The 15,439-nt window shown below is 44.8% G+C and overlaps 1 protein-coding gene across 4 annotated transcripts in view; it reads left to right on the top strand.

The window, feature by feature from the left end:
* add2 (adducin 2 (beta)) overlaps positions 1-15,439 on the top strand; it is a 116,914-nt gene that overhangs the window by 46,401 nt on the left and 55,074 nt on the right. The gene's annotated exons all lie outside the window — the stretch shown is intronic.

Raw genomic sequence — 15,439 nt, 5'->3', positions numbered from 1 at the left:
GAAAAATGAATGGCACTTTTACCCCCTGAATTAGTCGGGTAGGGAGGGTTTGAACATAGAATATAGAAAACCTGCAGCACAATTCAGGCCCTTCAGCCCACAAAGCTGCGCTGAACGTGTCCCTACCTTAGAAATTACTAGGCTTACCCATAGCCCTCTATTTTTCTAAGCTCCATGTACCTATCCAAAAGTCTCTTAAAAGACTCTATCGTATCCGCCTTCACCACCATTGCCAGCAGCCCATTCCATGCACTCACCACTCTCTGAGTAAAAAAACTTACCCCTGACATCTCCTCTGTACCTACTCCCCAGCACCTTAAACCTGTGTCCTCTTGTGGTAACCATTTCAGCCCTGGGAAAAGGCCTCTGACTAGAATGGATTTCTACTTGGGAAGTCCCTGGGGATTGAGTATGACCTTCTTCCACTCCACCTCATTGGGTCCTGAGGTGACTGATGAAGCCAATGTAGGACCTGTGGACTCTGCTGCGTGGAGGGGGGCGGGGGCAGGAGGTGACTGACAGGGCAGCTGGGTAGTTTGTCGGTGCGTCCTTCCACTGTTTATGCAATGCTGTTGCGAGATCCTTGTTGCATGGACAAGGTTTTCAATACCATTCCAGTTTGAAATAGTTTATTCAGAGAGCAGTGGACAAATAGTGCTGCTTTCTCTCTTTGCCATTTACTTTATGCTACTTTGCATTCAATAGGACAAATTTCAGAGATCTGTTTTGGATAGAAACTTCAAGTGTAAACTGGGATGCAACTTTCATTGGCTCTGTGTTTCCTGGTGGAGGCGGAAACCAGTGGATGTGGGGTACTGATTGTCAATGAGGTCCCACACAGGGGGGTTCATTAACAAGGTTAGAACACATGGAGCAATACACAAAAAGTGCTGGAGGAACTCAACAGGTCAGGCCACATCCATGGAGGGAAATGAACAGTCGACTTTTCGGGTCGAGACCCTTCATCAGGACTGGAAAGGAAGAGGGCAGAAGCCAGAATAAGGTGGTGGGGGGAGGGGGAGGAGCACACACAGGCAGATGAAAGGTGAATTTAGGTGAGTCCAGGTGAGGGGGGAAGGTAGGGGGGAGGGGGAGGGAAAGGTGTAATAAGCTGCGAGGTGATGGGTAGAAGAGGCAAAGTGCTGAAGAAGTAGTTCTAGACAATCCTTCCAGGTGAGGCAGTGCTTCATCTGTGAATCCAAGGATGTCATTTATTGCATCCAGTGCTCCGGCGCGGCCTCCTGTACGTCGGGGAGACCTGACGCAGATTGGGTGACCGCTTCATCGAGCACCTTCGCCCCGTCTGCCGTAACAGCCAGGACCTCCCGGTGGCCACCCACTTCAATTCCACATCCCACTCCCATACTGACATGTCTATCCACCACCTCCTCTACTGCCACATTGAGGCCAGATGCAGGTTGGAGGAACAACACCTCATATTCTGTCTTGGGAGTCTCCAACCTGATGGCCTCAACATCAATTTCACTAACTTCTGGTAACCCCGCCCCTTCTTTTACATACCCCCCCCCCCCAACTCCTTTGTCTTCCCTTATTCCTGCGGCTTCCTTCCCCCACCTTGATGACCTGCCCCTCTCCTCTCCTCCCTTTCTCTGTCCTTTATTCCATGGTCCACTGCCCTCTCCTACCGGATTCCTCCTTCTTCAGCACTTTGCCTCTTCTACCCATCACCTCTCAGCTTATTACATCTTCCCTTCCCCCCCTCATCTGAACTCACCTATCACCTGCCTGTCTGTTCTCCTCCCCCTCCCCCCACCTTATTCCAGCTTTCTGCCCTCTTCCTTTCCAGCCCTGATGAAAGGTCTCGGCCCGAAACGTTGACTGTTTATTTCCCTCCATGGATGCTGCCTGACATGCTGAGTTCCTCCAGCACTTTTTGTGTATGGTAGATGAAAAATAAAAGTCCAGGGGATCCAAAGGAGAGTGGTAAACTGGATCCAAAGTGGCAGGAGCAAAAGGTGATGGGAACTGGTCTTCAGTGGCCACAAAGTTGTTTCTAGTGGAGTTCCACAGGAGAACTCAGCACTTGGTCCCTTTCAGTATCGTATACTAATGTTTTGGACCTAAACGTAGGAGCCTGATGAAGAAGTTTGCAGATGATGCAAAAATTGATTGGCAAGGGAGAGACTACAGGAAAAGATAGATGATGTGGTCAGTTGGTAGAAAAGTAGCAAATGGGATTTAATGTAGAGGAGTGTGAGGTAATGTATAGTGTAGAAATGTGTATGATTTACATATAATTTACATTCTGTGTGTGAACTGTATCTATGTGCCTGGGATGCTGCTGCAAACAAGTTTTTTTTTGTTGTACCTGTACCTCACTGTACTTGTACACATGACAGTAAACTCGACTTGATGTACTTGGGGAGCTTCAACAAGGCAAAGGAATTTACATTAAATGGGAGGATATTGGGAAGAGGGGCCATGGAGTGTTTGTCCATAGATCCGTAAAGGTAGCAGCGCAGGCAGGAATGGGATGCTTTCTTTTATTAGCTGATTGAGGCAAAAAATATCGGGATGCCACCAGAGAGCATTTAGAGACATTAAAGTTCAATGAAGAATCATCAGCATGGGTTTTAAATGGGAAAAGCTTGCTTGATCAACCTTACTGAATTTTTTGAGGAGATAACAGAGAGTGGACAGATGTAATTCACCTAGATTTTCAAAGTGCTTCCATGAGGTGGATCATCACAGATCAATGAATCTAGTCAGAGAATGCTGATTCAGGAGGACAAGCAGATGGATTATTTTCTGGTCTAAATGTAGAAAAAGATGGGAACATGGAAACACTCAGCAGGTCAGGCAGCATCCATGAAAAGAGAAACCGAGTTAATGTTTCTGGTTGAAAACCTTCATTAGGACTGCAAAGCAGCTGTCTCAAGGTCGCTGTTCAAGGTGAGAGCAAGCACTTGTGGTGTGGCAGAAACCCGGCTTGCTTCCGGGGGATGGAGACTGAGTAACAGGGTAATCCTTGGAGGACGAGCTATTCCAGCAGTCTGTGGGTTGTATAAAGCAATGATTTCAATCTCTAGCTCCCGAGTCCAACAGCTGGTTGCCCCTGCTGTGAGCAGAACAATAAACATTGCTTCACAATTTGAGGAATTTCTCCATCATATTTGAATATTCAAGATGGCAATAGAAGCATCGAATTAGAAACAGGCCCTTCGGCCCACCAATTCCATGCTGACCTTTTTGCCTATCTACACTGAATCCATTTACCCGCATAAGAACCATATTCTTCTATTCCTTGATGACTTAACTGTCTATCTAAATGCCTATTAAATACAGTAATTGTATCTGATTTCCACCATCTCCTCTAACAGTACAATCCAGATATCACTCTCCGTGTAAAAAAAAGACTTACTCCTCTGATTCCCTTTAAAACTGCTGCTTCTCTCCTTAAAACTATGCCCTCTTGTTTTTGATATCCCTAACATGGGAACACTATCTATGCCTCTCGTAATCTTGTATACTTCTACCAGGTCACCCCTCAGCCTCCTTTGCCCCAGGGAAAATAAGCCCAGCATATCTAGTGTCCCCCCATATTATCCTGATGAATCTCCTCTGCACTCTCTCCAACACAATCAAATGTTAGGAGGTGAGTCACTCACTGCAGGGTACTCAGCCTCTGGCCTGTTCCTCAGCCCATGACTGAATGTTGATTGGGTGTTCCTGCATGCAGGCATGGGCTGCTTAAATTTTCCATGGAGTCGTGAATGGAATTGAACAATGAGCAAACATCAGCTGGCTTCCCTACGGTGGGGGAAGTCAGCACGGGATCCCTATCCCAGTAGCAGTGTCTCTTTTAGTTCATGGGTGGAGAAACTCTCAAGTTTGGAGGACGTCGGGCAGTTGGCCTTTGACTGCGCCCTTGCCATGCTGCTGTGGCCCCTTCAAGTCCAGAACCAACTTTGCAACAACAGCATCCACTTTTAAATCTGTATTCCTCCATCTAAGGTTGGTCAAGCTAGTCCATCCCCTTTTAACTTCATGTTAACCATTCATTATTTTAGTCTTGGTTGCTGGATGTTTCACTTTTCTCATTCAGTTCAGGATTCTGTTGCTTTTCCAGTGTTAGTCTGAGTGGTCTTTAGTTCGCTGGACACTTTATCTGTCTCACACTGTCTCCCCCAGTCCATTGACTAATTGAGTATGTATAATATTGCCTTTGCAATATGTAATCAGTCTGAACCAGAGGTCTTTTCCTATCTGTGACTGATGAGTTTATTTAATGTTGTATTTATTATTACCATGTATGCTGTTTACTCTGTGAGCTTCATGCGAGCAAGGAATTTCATTGCACCCTGGTGATTATTACAATAAACTAATCTAAACTAAACTAAATCTAATATATCTAATTTAACTATAGCAGTATCTGCTTTTTATTTCATCTTCTGATGTCTTGACTGCCTGGAAAACATAGAACATAGAACAGTACAGCACAGAAACAGGTCCTTCGGTCCACGATGTTGTGCCGATCTAATTAAACTAGTAATTAAATGCCTAACTAAACTAATCCCTTCTGCCTAGACTATGTCCATATCCCTCCATTCTCTGCACATCCATGTGCCTATCTAAGAACCTCTTAAACGCCTCTCTCAGATTTGCCTCCACCACCACCCCTGGCAGCACATTTCAGGCACCCACTACTCACTATGTTTAAAAAAAAAACTTGCCCTGCACATCTCCTTTGAACATACCCCCTCTCACCTTAAATGCATGCCCTCTAGTATTAGACATTTTGACCCTGGAGAAAAGATACCCACTCTTTATCTATGCCTCATAATCTTATAAACTTCTATCAAGTCTCCCCTCAGCCTCTGACACTCAAAAGAAAACAGCCCAAATTTGTCCAACCTCTCCTTATAGCACATGCCCTCTAATCCAGGCAGCATCCTGGTAAACCTCTTCTGCACCCTCTCCAAAGCCTCCCTATAATGGGGTGACCAGAATTCAATGCATACTCCAGATGCGGCCTAACCAGAGTTTTATAAAGCTGCAATACAACTTCCCGACTCTTGAACTCAATGCCTCGACTTTTAAAGGCGAGCATACCACATACCTTCTTTACCACCCTAACAACCTGTGTGGCCACTTTCAGAGAGCTGTGGACTTGGACCCCGAGATCCTTCTGTTCATCCAAAATAAGTTTATCTGTACATTTGAAAATACTGAAACAAGTTTATTATATAATATTTCTTAAATTTTGCGATCACTGGCTGGTTTTTATCCTGATATTTGTTTCGTATTCCGTCCATTCAACTTTTTTTTTGTGTGCACTTTGAATAATTTGCTCTTTGGTTTTCTCTCCCTTTAAATACAATTTTTTTTTGCCTTCCTTGTTACTTTTGTTGGCCTCTCCCAATTTCTTTGTGCTCTCTTGTCAGACTTTCCTTGCTGAGTATGAGCTGCTTGTCCTTTCATACACTGAGAAGTTTCTTTGCGTCTTTATCCACGGTGTCTCACTGCAGGGTTTCTGTGGAATGGCACAAACTGGCAGTAATCAAACTACAAGGGTTCAGGTATTTTTTAACAACCGAAAAAAAGATGTTTGCCTGTAGAGGCAGCTCCAAAGGAAATTGGAGGGGGAAGGGGCCAGCTGGCCTTGTATAGCAGTTGCATTGGTTGCTGGGTGGAGTCGGTGTGTTGTGTATCTCGCAAATATGTAAATGTAGCAGTTCTCTTTGCTATCACACTGTGAAATTGCAGCCCACGCCCTTTCACTGCATGGCGCATCTTCACATCGAACTCAAAAGAAAACCTCTCATCCTGCTGATTAAACATCAGAATGAAGCAGCACCTACCACAAGCTATGCAGGTTGTGAATGGTAAAAACTATCACCAGAGGTATGAGAGGGAGGGATAGAGCCAGCTACCAGAGGGAGGTGGCTGGAGATAGAACAGTGCAGCACAGGAATTGAGAAAGAGAGAGAAAGCTTCCTTTGGTCTCTCTTTAACTGCAATTGTTAACCCATCAACTGAAGAACCTGTAGGTCTTGGCAACAATTGATGCTATAAGTGTGATGAGTGAGGAGGACTGTCTGGAAGGTTGTTGCATTCTGAATGTGTGAGAACAAAGAGTAGATTAGGGCCAGGTAGAAAGGGAGATGGAAGAGGCGATAAAACAATGTAGAAAGCAGATAAAATGTTGGGGGTTAAGCAACAAATATAACAGAGCACAAGCTCCATAACCACTGCCATACCTCACTCAGAAATAATTCCATTCCAGTAATTGAACTATAAATAAAGATTAGAGAGGGTGTAGAGGGAGCAACAATACTTATCCCAGGTATAAGGTCGGTGTGTAATGAGGACAGCTTAAAGCTCAGATTCTTCACTGTAGATGAAGAACACAGCACAGCTCATCAAGAATTTTTTTATATTTTATTTTATTTTACAGCGTGGTAACAGGCCCTTCCGGCCCAACGAGTCCACGCCGCACGCTTTTTAAACCCAAATTAACCTACCCGTACGTCTTTGGAATGTGGGAGGAAACCGGAGCACCCGGAGGAAACCCACGCAGACACGGGGAGAACGTACAAACTCCTTACAGGCAGCGACGGGAATCGAACCCCTATCGCTGGTGCTGTAATAGCATTGCGCTAACCTCTACGCTACCGTGCCGCCCACTTAAACCATATTAAATAGCAAAGATAATGGAATCCCTGGTCGTCAGCCCACGATGTTTGTGCTGACCATGATGCCAATTTAAACTAATCCCATCAATCTGCATGTGGTCTATATCCCTCCATTCCCCTATTGCCTCTTAAAACACCTCTTTCCCACTCCCTTCCCGGTGGTGCTGCCATGTCCCATACACCTAACCCTCCCTCTCTCGGTTATTCTGGTATTGCAAATTTAGTTTTTTTTGCACTACTTCAAATTGCTGACAATCTTTGCACCATCCTGCTGTTTTGCACTCATCAGTGTATTTATTGTATATATCATTACCATGTATACTGTTTACTCTGTGAGTTTTACACGAGCAAGGAATTTCATTGCACCCCTGTGTTTATGATAATCTAATTGAATCAAAATGTCACCATCGTATCTGCTTTCACCACCACCCTCGGCAGCCCATTCCAGGCACCTTCCACTCTCTGTAAAACAAAAATCGCCTCACACATCTCCTTTAAACTTTCCTCCTCTCACCTTAAAGCTATGCCTTCGTGTATTTGACATTTCTACCCTGGGAAAAAGATTCTGACTGTCTACCCTATCTATGCCTCTCATAACTTTATAAACTTCTATCAGGTCTCCCCTCAGCCTCCGACACTCCAGAGAAAACAACCCAAGTTTCTCCAACCTCACCTTATAGCTGTAGATGGATCCCAGGTTGTGTGAAATAGATCAGATTCTATTGCAGCTTCCCCCTGAATAAATGTGACTGAAAGTCACTGTAACCTCTCCTGGTCTGACAGCACAAAGTCACGATCTACCTTTCATTGTCTCAGCAAACTCAGCCATAACTGTTAAATGCTGAGTGGGAGATTGTGAACATGACTCCAGCTATTCTAGAAACCTGCCAAGTTTCAGTTTGATTGATTTCAGTAGAAATGAAGCCAGATGTTTTCTGTAATCAATCAGTGCCACCATTTTACATCAGCTGTTCCGATGCGCCCTTCCCTTTCACAATGTAAATCACCAGCTTTGCAACATTGGCTGGTGACATGGTTACCAATTACCCTTTCACCTCTGGAACCAGGGTTATCATCCAAACTGAGAGAGGAGAAATTTCTTCTGTGGTTGGTATTGCAGTCCACAAGTTGCATTTGCCTAGTGCCTTTAACAGAGCAAAACTTCCCAATGCTCTTCATGGGAATGTTATTAAGCAATGCATAACACCAAGTCACCAGAGGAGAAACGAGAGCGGATGCCCAGAAGCTTGGTCAAAGTGCCAGCTTTCAAGGATTGTCTCTAAAGGAGAGACATCGGCAGTGCTGAATTAGCCTCGGCAATTAAGACATATTCGCTAATATTGAAATAGTTCTATGTGAATTGAGATTGGAAAAATATCAATAGCACTAAAATGAGTCAGTAATCTAACCCTAAATAATTAGTTTAATCATTAGTCTTCATCAAAGTGTGAAAAGAGTAATATCACCTTTGATGCACTCTGGGATGTCCCAGATGGAGATAATTGGTCGTGTATTTTGCAGTTGACAAGTTCCTGGAGTTTTCAGTGCTTCTGGCTGAAACTGTACATCAGTTTCATATTAAACCCAGAAGGGAAAAGATTAAACAGATAAATCACATTACTGTGGCCTAGACCACCACATACTCAGTAGGTAGAAGTTCTGCAGCAATCCAAGTTGTTAGTTTCACAGAGTCTTATGGTCATACAGCACACAAACAGGTCCTTCGGTCCACCACGTCTATGCTAGCCACCCAGTGCTCACCCATTTTCTCGCACTTGGCCCGTAGCCTCGTACGCACTGCCAATTTAGGTTCTTGTCTAGCTCCTACTGAAGAATTGTGAGAGTCTCCGCCTCCACCACCCCCTCAGGCAGTGTGTTCCGGATTCCAACCACTCTCGTGGCGAAATAATTCTTCCCCGGATCCTCTTGAAAGCTTCTACCCAATTGTTTTGGATACATCTGCCATGGGGCTAAATTTCTTACTCCCTGCCCTATCTATTCTCCTCATCATTGTGGGCACCTCTATCAGCTGCCACCTCAGCCTGCTCCACTCTAAGGAAAACAAGCCCAGCATATTCAGTCTCTGCCCATAACTGAAACACTCCATCCAGGCAAAGTCCTGGTGAATCTCCTCTACACCTTCTCCAGAGCAACCTCGTCCTACCTGGAGTGCAACTAGAACTGCACATTGTGCACAAGCTGTGGCCTACCCCACATTTTATAAATTTGTACCCTAACCTCCCTGCTCTTATATTCTATGCCTGGCCAATAGTATCCCTTAAGTATCCCTTTCACCTTCTTCACCACCTTATCTACCTGTGTTGCCTCCTTCAGGGATCCTTGGATTTATATACCAAGGTCCCTCTGTTGCTCAATACTCAAGAGCTACCTGTCTTATCCTCGCTTTAATAGTCCTCCCAAATACATCACCTCAGGTGTATCAGTATTAACTTCCATCTTATTAACTGATCAACATCACCCTGTGGCCTAGGACTACACTCTTCACTACCAACAATGCGGCCAATTTTTTGTGTCATCTGCACAGTTACTAATCGTATCTCGATAGTAATTTCCACATTGTTGATAAGTAACAAATAGTAAGGGTCCCAGCACCGATCCCTGAGGTGCATCACTGGTCAGAGACTTCCAACCACAAACCCCAGCCTTCCACCATCACCCCCTGCCCTCTATTAGCAAGCCAATTTTGGACCCAGTTTGCCAACTTGCCTTGGATCCATGTGTTCTAACTTTCCGGACCAGTCTCCCATATGGGACCTTGTCAAAGGCCTTAACTGAAATCCACATAGTTTACATCAAATGCACTGCCTTCATCAAAACACTTTGTTACCTCATCAAGAAATTAAGTCAAGTTGGTCAGATGTGATCTCTCCAACAAAGTCATGGTGACTATTTTTGATTAATATCTGGCTTTCCAAGTGCAGATTAATTTTGTACCTCAAGATATTTTCCAATAACTTTCCTACCACTGTTTGGCTCACAGGTCTTAATTATCTGGCTTATCCCTGCTACCTTTCTCGAATAAAGATACCACATGTGGCATCCTCCAATAATCTGGCACCTTACTTGTAGCCAGCAAAGATTTAAAGATCTCTGTCAATGTGGCCCCGATCTCCAGTTTTGTCTCCCACAGCAGCCTGGGATAAACCTCATCAGATCCTGGGAATTTCCCCAGCTTTAAGCCTGCCGAGACATCTAATACCTCTTCCTCTTTCACGATGAAATGTTCCAGAATTTCACGGCCCCCTTTCGTGAAATCTCCTTCTCCTTGGTGAGTACAGATGAGAAGCATTCACCAACTTCCTCTGTCTCCAAGCACAGATTGTCCCCTGGGTCCTTCATGGGCCCCACTCTCTCCCTGGCTACCCTCTTGCCCCTAATATGCTTACAACATTCTTTGAGATTTTCTTTAAGCTTGTCCATGGCAATATTCCAGGCCCATTTTTTTGCTCTCCTAATTTCCTACTTAAGTCCTTCCTCCCCCCTCCCACGGCACTTACTATACTCCTGAGAGCCTCCCCATTTTCAGTTCTCTGTACCTATGCTTCCTTTTTTGCTTTATCCATCTCTCAATATCCCTTGACGTCCAGGATTCCTTGGACTTGTGGTCCTTGCCTTTCACTCACACAGGAACATGTTGGCCCTGAACTCTCGCTATTTTACTTTTAAGTGATTCCCATTGGCAGATGTTCCTCCAAGTAGCTGCTTCCAGTCTACTTTTGCCAGGTCCTCTCTTATGATGTTGCATCGACCTCCCACCCCCCTCCATAACACCCCTGTCCAGGACCCTAATTTTCAGACCATCCTTATCCCTTCCCATAACTACACACAGAATTATGTTCACCTTCTCCAGTGCTCTGTCACTGATACTGCCTGACTAAGATTAGGTCCCATTCTCTAATGTGGCTTAAGTATGAAACATGAGGTTTCAATCGTTGTTGTTCGAGATTCTTTGGTCTTTATTTTGATCAGTGAAAATTCACTAATTATTTCTTTTTCTCTTGTGTAATCTGCTGTGTGCGTGACAGTTTTTTTTTCTGAACCAATCCTCTTATTCTTTATTTTCCAACAGCCCAGTGGGATCGCACTGGAACACAAGAAATTAGGTGCAGGAGTAGGCCATTCGGCCCCTTGAGCCTGCCCCACCACTCCATAAAATCATGGCTGATTTATGCTGGCCTCTTCTGTGCCAGTTCCCCAGAACCCTCAATTCCTTGCTCTTATGCATAGAACATAGAACACTATAGCACAGTACAGGCCCTTCAGCCCACAATGTTGTGCCAACATTTTATCCTGCTCTAAGATCTATCTAACCCTTCCCTCCCACATAGCCCCCTATTTTTCTATCATTCATGTGTCTATCTAAGAGTCTCTTAAATGTCCCTAATGTATCTGCCCCCACAACCTCTGCCGGCAGTGCGTTCCATGCACCCACCACTCCCTGTATAAAAAAAAACTTACCCCTGACATCCCCCTTATACCTTCCTCCAATCACCTTAAAATTATGCCCCCTGATGTTAGCCATTGTTGCACTGGGAAAAAGTCTCTGACTCGCCACTCGATCTATGCCTCATCATATTTATCTATCTCCATGTTAAACCCAATCATCTGGCCTCCATCATCCTTAGGGGGACAGAGAACTCCAGAGACTCCGAGAGAAGAAATTTCTGCATTCCTCAGTTTTAACTAGTCAGCCCTTTATTCTGCAGTTTTGTCCTCTTTTTTTTTGTGACTCTCACAGAGTCATAGCACGTGGTACAGCACAGAAACAGGCCCTTCAGCCCACAATGTGCCGAACTAATTAAACTAGTAATACAGTGCCTAACTAAACTAATCCCTCCTGCCTACATAATGTCCATATCCTCCATTCTCTGCATATTCGTGTTCATATCTAAGAGCATTTTAAACACCTCTATTGTATCTGCCTCCACTACCACCCCTGGCAGCACACTCCAGGCACCCACCACTATGTGTAAAAAAAAACTTGCCACACACACCTCCTTTGAACTTGCCCCCCTCACCTTAAATGCATGATTCTAGTATTAGAGATTTTGACCCTGGGAAAAAGATACCAGCTGTCTACTCTATCTAATCCTCTCATAATTTTATAGACTTTTATCAGGTCTCCTCTCAGCCTCTGACACTCCAGAGAGAACAACCCAAGTTGTCCAATCTCTCCTTAGAGCACATGCCCTCTAATCCAGGCAGCAAGCTGGTAAACCTCCTCTGCACCCTCTCCAAAGTGTCCACATTCCTTCCAATAATGGAATGGTGGAGCGACCAGAATTGAATGCAATACTCCAGGTGCGGCCTAACCAGAGTTTTATAAAGCTGCAATGTAACTTCCTGATTCTTGAACTCAATGTCTCAACTAATAAAGACAAGCATGCCGTATGCCTTCTTTACCACCCTATCGACCACTTTCAGGGAGGTGAACAAGGTTTAAAGGTGAGGAAGACATGAACATTGTTTCAGGTTTTGTAATAATGAGGCAGCCTTGAGGACCAGTAATTAACCTGGCCTCACGCACTGCACGGACCTGGCATCTGTGTGTTTGCTGTGAACACACATTCAATCTCCTCACACTAATAATTCATTAAATTGCAGAGGAAATGAGGCCAGAGCCCTAGAGTATCTGAAAGCAAAAACATGCATCATGTTATTGATCACACATCACAGCTCAAGCCAGATACGACATTCCAAAGCAGTTATTAATGTCTGATTTTATACAGGATTTTCAACATTATTCTTTTCAATTAACCAAATGGAATGAAAACAGAGCAGAGGCTTTTCAGTCCTTAACCCATTTTATATGACTTTAGGTTTTCAGAAGCTGCGGCGACCGTTAAGGGTGTCAGGCTAATCCCACTGATGCAGCACAGCTGTCACTCAAGGAGATGAGAGGAGAGTCACACAGCTTTGTTCCTCCATCTGGTGAATTCAACCATTGCCCGGCCCAATCTTGTTTTCCAAAGCGTGATCTTCACTCTCACCGAGAGGGAACTGACACTGTGACTTGAGGGCAGAATAAGTTTATCTTAACGGAACATCAGCACCTCCTGATTTTTATTTGGGATTTTCTGGATTGCAGAACTCCCTCAGTACCAAATATTAGAATTGGTTTATTATTGTCACATGTACTGAGAAACAGTGAAAAAGCTTTTGTTTACATGCCATCCAGACAGATCATTCCAGACATAAGTATATCGAGGTGGTAAAAAGAAAAACAGAATGCAGAATATGGTGTTATAGTCACAGAGAAAGTGCAGCGCAGCTAGATAAATAAAGAGCAAGGGCCATGATGAGGTAGATTAGGAGATCAAGAGTTCATCTTTAGTTTATGAGAGGTCCGTTCAAGACTCTGATTACAATGGGATGGAAGCTTTCCTTGAGCCTAGTGAGACGTGCTCTCAAGCATTTGTATCTTCAGCCCACGGAACCTACACTGACCATCAACCACCCATTTACACTAACCCTACATTAATCCCATTTTTAATTTCCCCACATTCTCCTCAACTCCCCCCAGATGCTACCCCTCACTCACACACTAGGGGCAATTTACAGCAGCCAGTTAACCGACCAATCTGTACAACTTTGGGGTGTGGGAGGAAACCGGAGCATCTGGGGAGAGCCCACGTGGTCACAGGGAGAATGTGCAAACTCCACACAGACAGCACCGGAGATCGGGATTGAACCCGCGTCTCAAGTGCTGTGAGGCAGCAGCTCTGCTATCTGCGCTACTGTGCTGCCTAAACATCACAGGCCACAGAGCGCAAGGAGGAAATATCATTGCTCAACCTTGAAAGCAATCAAAAGTAATAAAATGGAGAGCATTGAAAAGTACAGAACAGAAAGAGGCCCTTCAGCCCACAATGTCTGTGCCGAATATGATGCCAAATTAAACTAAATCTCTTTTGCCTGCACGTGATCCACATCCCTCCATTCCTTGCATATTCCTTACCTATCTGGATGCATCATGGCTTGGTATTGGCAACTACTCTGCCCAAGACTGCAAGAAACTGCAGAGAATTGTGGACACAGCTCAGCACATCACAGAAACCAGCCTCCCCTCCGTGGACTCTGTCTACACTTCTTCCTGTGTTGGTAAAACAGCCAACATAATCAAAGACCCCACCCACCCTGGACATTCTCGCTTCTCCACTCTCCCATCGGGCAGAAGGTAAGTACCACCAGGCTCAAGGACAGCTTCTATCCCTCTGTTATAAGACTATTGAACGGACCTCTTGTACGATAAAATGGACCTTTGACCTCATAATCTACCTCATCATGTCCTTGCACCTTATTGTCTGCCTGCACTGCACTTTCTCTGTAACTGTAACACTATGTTCTGCATTCTGTTACTGTTTTTCCCTTGTACTACTTCAATTATACTGATGTTTTGAACTGATCTGTATGGATGGCATGCAAAACAAAGTTTTTCACTGTACCTCGGTACATGTGACAAAAATATACCAATTACCGATATTCATGTGTCTATCTGACAGCCTCTTAATCGCCACTGTTGTATCTACTTCCACCACTACCCCTGGCAGCCTGTTCCAGGCACCCACCACTCTCTGTGTAAAGAACTTGCCCCGCACATCTCCTTTAAACTTTCCTCCTTGATGCTTTTGTTTTTAAATGAAAAATTTGGGGAGAGAGAATAGTTTCTATACTGACTTGCTTCATTTTTGACCTCTAACTGTTCAGGTGGAGTGCCAGGTGTTTGGGCACAGCTGGATATGTGGTCCAGCACCTGGTGCAGAACCCTTCATTATAGGGCCCGGTGTAAGAGGCAGTGGCTGACACATTCACCACCCTTCTACACTTTCCCAAAGCCTGCCTTCTTTCTCCTCCAACTCCAGTGTGTTATAAGTTCAGCATTGCCGAAACAAACAGCATGAACACGATGGGCTGAAGGGCCTGTTTCTGTGCTGTATCGTTCCAGACAGCAGATGACAGATTCCCTTGGACTGGGACCATTGGAGGTGATATCTGATGAAGCTGTTCAGAGTAATGAAATCTCATCTGTGGTCCAACATTCAGTGGATGTCGGGTGGAGGTATATTTAGAGGCAGATTTCAGAAGAGGTTCTTCAAAAGGGAAAATCAACCAGCTTTGAAACAAGAATGCAACAGCTTACACGCAGTTCCGCATTAGTTCATCCGTTTCTTTCCAGCGTGTTTCATCTCCGAATTCAGCCCAGTGCTGCTCTGTGTGACAACTCTGGTGGCCAGTGTGTCCTGCGCTGTGATTAGAACATCAAAAAACTGCAGATGCTCGAAACCTGAGATAAAAAACAGAAAACGCTGGCAACACTCAGCAAGTCAGGCAGCATCTGTGGAGGGAGAAATAGTTAACGTTTCAGATCCAGGACCATTCATTGTTTTAGAGACATAAAGTGAAGCAGCAGGGAAACTGCCTTCAGGCCACTGAGTCCACACCGATCGTCATCGTTAACTAATCCTCCATTTTACTTACCCTCATTTCCATCATTTCCTTCCCCACGTTCTACCACATACCCACACACTGGGGGCAATTTACAGCGGCCAATTAACCCACCAACCCATACGTCCTTGGGATATGGGAAGAAATGGGAGCGCCTGCAGGAAACCCACATGTTCACAAGGAGGGCATGCAAACTCCACACAGACAGCACCAGAAGTCAGGGTTGCCGGAACTGTGAGGCAGCAACTGTGTGCCACTGCTGTTTCATAATAAGAACTGAGAAATGGAACTGGGCCAATGATGTAAAATGGGTGATA

The sequence above is a fragment of the Pristis pectinata genome, chromosome 29 (assembly GCF_009764475.1).
Source record: "Pristis pectinata isolate sPriPec2 chromosome 29, sPriPec2.1.pri, whole genome shotgun sequence".
Lineage (NCBI taxonomy): Eukaryota > Metazoa > Chordata > Chondrichthyes > Rhinopristiformes > Pristidae > Pristis > Pristis pectinata.
Note: the sequence above shows the minus strand (reverse complement) of the source record. Positions and strands in the feature narration are given on the sequence as shown.